We start from the raw sequence: 8,290 nt of genomic DNA, 5'->3' as shown, positions 1-8,290 counted from the left end.
TATGCATATTGACATACTTATATTAGACTCCTACGATATTATTTGATCCTCTGTTCGGCTTTTCTTTGTGAACACCGAACAAAGCATCAGGGGCTACTGTCTATGCGGTAATATCTCTACTACATTTTAAAACACTTACCTCAAAGCCTATTAGAAGGCTGGCACATGCTTCAGTCAACCCGCTCTTGGCGGATTGAACCTTCTCGACCACTGCACTCATAATAGTACGGTGCTCCTCGTCGATGGAAGCACTATGAAGCGCTTCCAGCAGATTGTCCGGTGCCTCTGGATGGACAGAGGTCACCGGCACAGGCGTCTTGCCCCTCTTAGAAGGAGGCCGCCTGCCCGAGCCTGGAACCGCTGGAGGTTCTGGCGGGGTGTTCGGCTGAGGGCCGAACTCGGAGCACTCAGGGGCCCCGTCCCCTCGGCTCCCGGAGTCCGGAAGGTCGCCTTGAGGCGCCTCTGGGACTGTCTCCCCTTGATCCGGTGCCTCTTGAGACAACACCTCGGCATCGTCCACAGGAGGAGGGGAGGTGGCGTTCGGGACTGGATCGCTATCCATGTCCGACGAGCCCAGGGAGCCGTCCGATGATACATCGATGCTGGCTCGTGGCGGCCTGCATAATCATGTTCGACGTTAGGGAAAGCAGTGCGACAAAGGAATGCTACGAGTTACTCTGGTATCCGAATACTTATGATCTCCCTAGGGGCTTGGCCCTGGGCAACCACTCGTCTTCGTCTTCGTCGGCGGCGGTGGAGCTGTCCGGAAGGAGAGTCCTTCCCTTCTTGGACCCTTTGGCCCCGCCAGTTGGGGCAGCCTTCGTTTTCTTGTCTCCCTCGCTTGGGGGGGGAGCATCTTCTTCTTCCTCCTCGTCTTTGGGGGAAGAGTGTGCCGTAGAGTTATCGGACGATGAGTCCGATAACACCTGGCACCGGGAATTCTTTCGGGTTCCCTTGGCCTTCTTGGTCTTCTCCGGCACCTTGTAAGGAGCAGGAGTCAGCATCTCCGTCAGGAGAGCGCCCGCAGTGTCTTCGAGCAAAGGGGCCGGACAGTTAATCTGCCCCGACGTCTCCACCCAGTCCTGTCAAAGGCATGGAGATTAGACCCCGCACATAATTAAGCTAGGGGAAATAAATGTCCTATGGGACGTATTGAACTCACCGAGCGCGCTAGGCGCTCAGTCCATGGTCCTCGGCGAGAGAAGGAGGGACCTCGGTGCCCTTGAACATCACCTTCCAGACGTCCTTGTGCGTCGTATCAAAGAGCTTGCTCAGAGTCTGGTGCCGGGCCGGGTCGAACTCCCACAAGTTAAAATCTCGTTGTTGACATGGGAGGATCCGGCGGATGAGCATAACCTGGACTATGTTCACAAGCTTGAGCTTCTTGCTTGCCATACTCCGGATACATTTCTGGAGTCCGTCCAGCTCCACCGACGAACCCCACGACAAGCCCTTCTCTTTCTAGGAAGTGAGCCGTGTAGGGAATCTGGATCGAAACTTGGAGGCTTCCGCCCACTTGGCATCGCGCGGCTCGGTGATGTAGAACCACGTTGATTGCCACCCCTTTATGGTTTCCACAAAGGAGCCCTCGAGCCATGTTACGTTGGGCATCTTGCCCACCATGGCGCCTCTGCACTCCGCCTGGCGGCCGCCCACCACCTCCAGCTTGACATTGAAGGTCTTCAACCATAAGCCAAAGTGGGGCTTGATGCGGAGGAAGGCCTCGCACACGACGATAAACGCCGAGATGTTGAGGATGAAGTTCGGGGCCAGATCATGGAAATCCAGGCCGTAATAGAACATGAGCCCCCGTACGAATGGATGGAGAGGGAATCCCAGTCCACGGAGGAAATGGGTGAGGAATACTACCCTCTCATGGGGCCTGGGGGTGGGGATGAGCTGCCCCTCATCTGGGAGCCGGTGCGCGATGTCGTCGGGCAGGTATCCGCCTCTCCTCAGTTTCTTGATGTCTCCATCCGTGACGGGGGAGACCATCCACCTGCCTCCCGCTCCAGACATGGTTGGAGAAGGTTGAGGTGGGAAGTGCGGACTTGGGCGCTAGAGCTCGAGTGTGCAAAAATGGATGAGCAAAGGAGAATGAAGGCGTGGACAGAAAGGTGAATCCTTATCCCTTTATATGGGTGGACGAAAATAAGTGTCCCCACTTGCTTGGTAAAACTCGCTTATCCCCCAAGCGCCGTAATTGATGGCGCGGTTGGGTTACCCACGTCCGTATTGATGAGAATCCCGTAATAAGGGGACACGATCTCTGCTTTGACAAGACGTGTCAAAAAACTGCCTCGCGTTATGTGCGGGGCTGGTTAAAGGAAACGGTCCGAATAATCACCGGGCCATGACATAACGTCATACTATCAAGACAAGTCAGCAAATTAGAATGGCAAAAATATTATTCTCTCTACGGTGGTATGTGGAATTTATTTTGCAGGGTCGGACACTATTCGGAGAAGGAACCCGCCTTGCAATGCCAAAGACAATACTGCGCGCTGGACTCATCATCATTGAAGCCTGGTTCAGGGGCTACTGAGGGAGTCCTGGATTAGGGGGTCTCCGGACAGCCGGACTATCTCCATTGGCCGGACTGTTAGACTATGAAGATACAAGATTGAAGACTTCGTCTCGTGTCCGGATGGGACTCTACTTGGCGTCGAAGGCAAGCTAGGCAATACGGATATGGATATCTCCTCCTTTGTAACCGACCTTGTGTAACCCTAACCCTCTCCGGTGTGTATATAAACCGATGGGTTTTAGTCCGCAGGATAACAACCACAACATACAATCATACCATAGGCTAGCTTCTAGGGTTTAGCCTCTCTGATCTCGTGGTAGATCTACTCTTGTACTACCCATATCATCAATATTAATCAAGCAGGACGTAGGGTTTTACCTCCATCAAGAGGGCCCAAACCTGGGTAAACATTGTGTCCCCTGCCTCATGTTACCATCCGGCCTAGACGCATAGTTCGGGACCCCCTACCCGAGATCCGCCGGTTTTGACACCGACAAGGACTATGTGGCTGTTGAGGAGGAAGTCAGCTCTAAGAAGAAGGTACTGAAGAAAGTGTATGGCACAGCTACTGCAACAAAGCTAGGGTTGAACAAGAAGGCACCAGCAAAAAGTGTTCCTATGTCTAAGGCCAGAACCTCCACTTAAGAAACTATGGAGTTCACTCTTGAACCCAAAGAGGTTGGAGATGGCAGGAAGATGAAGGAGAGGGTCAAGAAGACCATTGCCAGAGTTATTGGCAAGTCCTCTATGATGAGAGTTTCTGATGAAGAAGAGGAAGAGGATGATGCACGACCAACCAAGTCCCAGAAGCTCATGGGAGATGCAATCAAGTCAGGGGCAATCACATCAAAGCCCAAGACTGCTCCCAAGGCTGCTGCTCAAGCACAGAAGCCTTCTAAGCCCAAGAGAAGCACCAGAAACATCCCAGCTGAAGAAAAGAACAAGGCCCCGTGCCTGCAGTTGAAGAAGAAGATGCAGAGGCCCAAGTGTTGAGAAAACTAAAACCAAAGATTCCAGACCACAATGACACTCAGCCAGTGGCAGAGGACATGAACATCAGAAATGATGCAGGATTGAGACTCTAGAGACAGTCTGATCCCTATGATGTGAGGAGGAGAACTGCTGTGGACTACAGGTTCCACACCAAAGAACAACAAGACTTCTATGAGACCATTCTCCTTGAGAAGAAGCCAATTGTCTGTGATATGAAATGGGTCGATTGGGAATTCATTGATGAGAATGAAGATTTCTTCCCAGGTGTACATGAAAGCTTCAAAGCTTGTGGACTTAATGATTTTATTGGACAGAAGCTCACCAAATGGAATGATGAGCTAATCACGCAATTCTACTTCACTGCTCATTTTTATCCATATGGAAGGATAGTGTGGATGTCTGAAGGTACAAGTTACCGATCAACTGTTGAAGAATGGGCCAAGTTGATCAATAGCCCAGAAGAGCATGAGGATAATTTTGATGTGTATGCCAACACTATAAAAATACAGTTCCGTGATGATACATGTTTGTCACAGTAGGTCACGTTTTCTGTCATGCATGTACATCCATGACAAATTTATGACAAAATCAAGATAGTCATACCTGTGCTGTCGTGGAAGTGTTCCATGACATTACCAAAATTATTATCACAGAAGTGTCCACTTCCATGACGATAAATCACGCGTCACAGAAGTGCTTTCGTCACCGACACATGGCATCCACCGTAACGGAATGCCGTTAAGCTATCGGGTCCGGTTTTGGATCCGCAGCCCGGACCAATGGGGATTTTCCACGTGTAAAATCATCATTGGTCGGAGGAAACACGTGTTGCCTCACCATTGGGACAGATGTCATCCACTCATTGGATAGGAGGCGCCTATGATAGGTCGACACGTGGCACGGCCCAACAGTGGCCCATTCGGGTGAAAAAGGCCGGCCCAGTAAAAAATAGCAGGCCGACCCATATAAGGCCTACTTGTGTCAAGTCCATTTAAGCCCACGGCCCATATGAGATGTGCCAATTCGGCCCGTCAACGGCCCGTTAAAGATTTGACACCATTGCAGCCCATCGTCAGTTCGAGCCTGTTAATAGCCCACTATATATTTGGGCTCAATATCGGCCCGATGAGATTTTGGCCTGTTAACGGCCCATTCAGTGGATGGGCCAATTTTCACAATGTACATCTTTCGGCCTTTTAGCGACCCATTTAAATATTGGGCTAATTTCCGGCCCGGTGTGTCTTTCAGCCTATTGACGGCCCATAAATCAGTTGGGCCATTTGTAGTCGGACCTGAGTTTCGGCCTTTTAGCGACCCATTTAAGTTTTGGGCCAATTTCCGGCCCGGTGTGTCTTTTAGCCTGGTGACGGCCCATATATCTGTTGGGGCATTTGTATTCGGACTTGAGTTTTGGTCTTTTAGCGACCCATTTAATTGTTGGGCCAATTCCTGGCCTTGTGTGCCTTTCAGCCTATTAACGGACCATAAATGAGTTGGGCCATTTGTAGTCGGACCTGAGTTTTGGCCTTTTAACGACCCATGCCCTTCATGGTCCAATACCAGCCTGGTTTTCTTTCGGCCTGCTAAAGGCCCACAACATAGTTGGGCCATTTACAATACGACCTGACTTTCGGCCTCTTAGCGGCCCATGCTCTTGATGGTCCAGTACAAGCCTGCTGTCTCTTTCGGCCTGCTAAAGGCCCACAGTATAGTTGGGCCATATGTAGCCCGAACTTAGTAACGACCTGTTAACGGCCCGTGAAATCAATTGGGCCCACCTGTTGCCCGCTTTGATGTCAGCATGTTAATGACCCGGGAGTTAAGAGGGCCGACCATTAATTTTCGGCCTGGTAACGACCCATTAACTTAATGGGCCCACTAAAGTTCGTACATGTCTTTAGGCCAAATTAGATAATTTGAGCCCATTACGACGAGCAATTATGCATATGACCAAAACCGATCAAGCAAAGGTACGACATACAGGGAAAAACGTTGCACATCCAGCATATTACAGGAAATTACATCCACTAGGCAATCAAAGATTGATGCCAGTGCAAATAAATGAACATAACCTAATGATCTACAACGTCACAATCTGCAAGCTCAGCACGGATGATGCCCATAATCATGTGGGAAAGTTCTTGCTACTTTGCTACACTGTCTCTGAAAACATTGATTAGTTGTTGTGTCGCACGACTCTGCATCTCTGATTCCTCCACCATTTCCATCATTCCTTCAGCCATTAATTGGTTCACAAACATACATTTTTTCCATTGCATTCGAAACATAGGATACTGAACAAATTCAGATGGCGATTTTGGCAGGCTTGTATTATTGATAGTTGAGAGTGTCTCGACCACTGCATCATAAAATAAATTAGGAGGAGAACCAAATAGATTAATCATGAGTTATTGGCATATTACTTGGCCTAGATTTATTGGAAAGAAACAATGGGGTAGCCTTGTTGTTTTCAGAGTTTGTCTTCTTATCTTCAGCAGCCTGCACCAAATTAAGACACTAGCATTGTTATCATTGGCCAAGTCAGATAATAGGAAAGCAACATTGGCACAACGAACGTTTGGGCAACTAGCCAACACCAAATTAACACAATATGGCACAACTATCATCAGCCAGGTAAGGTAATACGAAAGCAACATTGACACAATGAATGAATGGGCAACCAGAGCAGCACTACAATTCAGTAATGTGCATGATGTGAGATAGTACACTCATGCAGCTCAGTATGCAAAACTACTAGGCAGTTTTCTTCACAAAAATCAACATTGGCGCCTTTAACATTTTGCTACAACTAATTTTAGATCAAACAAAGGTTGGATTCACGCCGATTAACAAAATACACGCTGATGTAAAAACATAGTGATATACAACAGGTACTTACATCAGCATTGGAGCACATAGAATTCATGCAAGATGTTTTCCTCGAATACAATCCCAATGAAGGAAATCTTCTATCATTTAACATTATTTTCTAAAAGATAGATGGGTAAGAAACATGTAGAAAATATGATCAGAATGCAATAAAATTTCATGATGTGAGGATATGCACACGCTTCTTAGAATGGAGTTGACATTCTTTTGCTGGACTGGAGAGGACTAGTTCTTTGGCTACTGGAATCTTCTTATTATCAGTGGGAGTTGGGTTTCTTTGTGCTAGAGCAGTATCTATGAAAAATGGAGTTGGTTTATTATCTCCTGGCGTTTGGATCTTTTGCAAAGACCTGGTTTGTAACCCTTCAGATTCTAACATAGACATCTTCCCCTTGCATGCCTTATATAGAAGAATGGTCCTTCAATTATAAAACATCCTACATCAGATATGGAATAAGTATTGAAGAATAGAAAGGCATGACATATTGACATGTTTTCCCTCCATCCAGAAATAAATGGATGGGTCTAGGCGTATTTCAGTTCTAGATACATCCAGTTTTATCATTTTCTATGACATGTAATTCGGACGGAGGGAGTATGATGTAAGAGCTAGGGATACGACATGACAACACAGTAAAAAAACACTGAAAACCCACTGTAGAACCAAAGTAATCAAACCCACTGATATGAGATAGTACACTCATGCAGCTCAGGATGCAACACTACCAGGCAGTTTTCCTTACAAAAATCAACATTGTGGCCTTTAATCATACATTTTGCTACAACTAAATTTAGATCAGATAAAGTTTGGATTCATGCTGATTAACAAAATACATGCTGATGTAAAAATATAGTGATATACAACAGGTACTTACATCTAAATTGGAGTATAGAGAATTCCTGCAAGAATCTTTCCTCACAGACGATACTAGTGCAGAAATTCTTCTATCTGTTAAGCTTATTTTCTAAAAGAGAGATGGGTAAGAAACATGTAGAAAATATGATCAGCATGCGATAAAAATTCATGATGCAAGGATTCACACATGCTTCTAATAATGGAGTTGACATATTTTTGCTGGACTGGAGCAGACTAGTTCTTTGGCCACTGGGATCTGCTTATTATCAGTAGGAGTTGGGTTTGTCTGTGCTGGAGTAGTATCTATAAAACTGGAGTTGGTTTATTATGTCCTGGCGTTTGGATCTTTTGGAAAGACCTGGTTTGTAACCGTTCAGATTCTAACATAGTCGTCTTCCCCTTGCATGCCTTGTATAGAAGAATGGTGCTTCAGTTATAAAACATGCTACAACAGAGAGATGGAATAGGTACCGAGGAATAGAAAGACATGACATATTGACATGTATTCCCTCCTTCCGAAAAAATGGATGGGTCTAGGCGTATTTCAGTTCTATATACATCCTTTTTTATCCATTTCGGCAACATGTAATCCGGACGGAGGGAGTATGGTGTAAGAGCTAGGGATACGACATGATAAAACAGTAAAAAAACACTAGTTGAATGTAAAATTGTATGCTAGCGGAATACGCACAGAAAAAACTAAGGCAACATACACGCGTATGATTGGGAAACTAAGATGGCATTGCAACAGAGCACTAGAACAACACTTCAATGTAAAAAAACATGGTGTGGTAGACAGATGAAGTACGTACTGATGAATAACAATGCATAAGATATTCAGAAGCATGATGTCCAAATTAAGCAGATGGCATTGCGATAGAGTAGAATGACAGTACTTGAATTTGGAAACATGTTATCATGAATGGAATAGGTACTGAAAAACAGGAAGGCATGACATATTTACATGCATGATCAGCATGCTAAGCACATGGCATTGCAATAGAGTAGATACACTCCAGGACATT

This window comes from Triticum dicoccoides, chromosome 1A (assembly GCF_002162155.2).
Source record: "Triticum dicoccoides isolate Atlit2015 ecotype Zavitan chromosome 1A, WEW_v2.0, whole genome shotgun sequence".
NCBI classification, from domain to species: Eukaryota; Viridiplantae; Streptophyta; class Magnoliopsida; order Poales; family Poaceae; genus Triticum; species Triticum dicoccoides.
This window is presented reverse-complemented; position numbering follows the sequence as displayed.